Below are 566 nucleotides of genomic sequence, written 5' to 3'. Positions count from 1 at the left end.
CCAACAGCCCTCCCGCCCGCCCGCAGAGGCACAGCGCCCCTCCCCCGCCTTGCTCCCTCTCCTCTCACTCCTCTCCCTTGTGCTGCTCCCCCACAACCATGTGCGCGATGCTGAGCCTCGGTCTCAGCCGCAGCGTCGGAGACATTGACCACAGAGAAAGAGAAAGCCCGGCCAGGGAGAGGAGAGCTGCCTTCTGCCTTCTGCCTGGCAAGTCTTAAAGGGGACCGGCAGCGCTGAGTCGGCCCAGGAACCAGTGTTAAAGAGGGATTGCGACAATGAGCGTATTCAAAGGATCCTGCAATAGAAATCTGAAAACGGTTTTCAGTCAAGGGATGGACATCAAGGGTTGGGTAAATTTTGAAAACGAAGATTATCTTTAATTCCTGGTGCTAACAGAGTTGGCACTGCCAGGGAATTTTTAGAAGTGATATTTATTATCTGCAAGACCAATACAGCTGGCAAACATATGGAAGCGTATTTCCTCACGGTGTAAAGCATGACAATAAAAAGTAAACTAGTGAGGAAAGCTGATATTTTGCGATAAAGTTACCAAAAAAAAGCTTTAT

This window comes from Heterodontus francisci, chromosome 5 (genome assembly GCF_036365525.1).
Source record: "Heterodontus francisci isolate sHetFra1 chromosome 5, sHetFra1.hap1, whole genome shotgun sequence".
Taxonomy (NCBI): Eukaryota; Metazoa; Chordata; class Chondrichthyes; order Heterodontiformes; family Heterodontidae; genus Heterodontus; species Heterodontus francisci.
Note: the sequence above shows the minus strand (reverse complement) of the source record.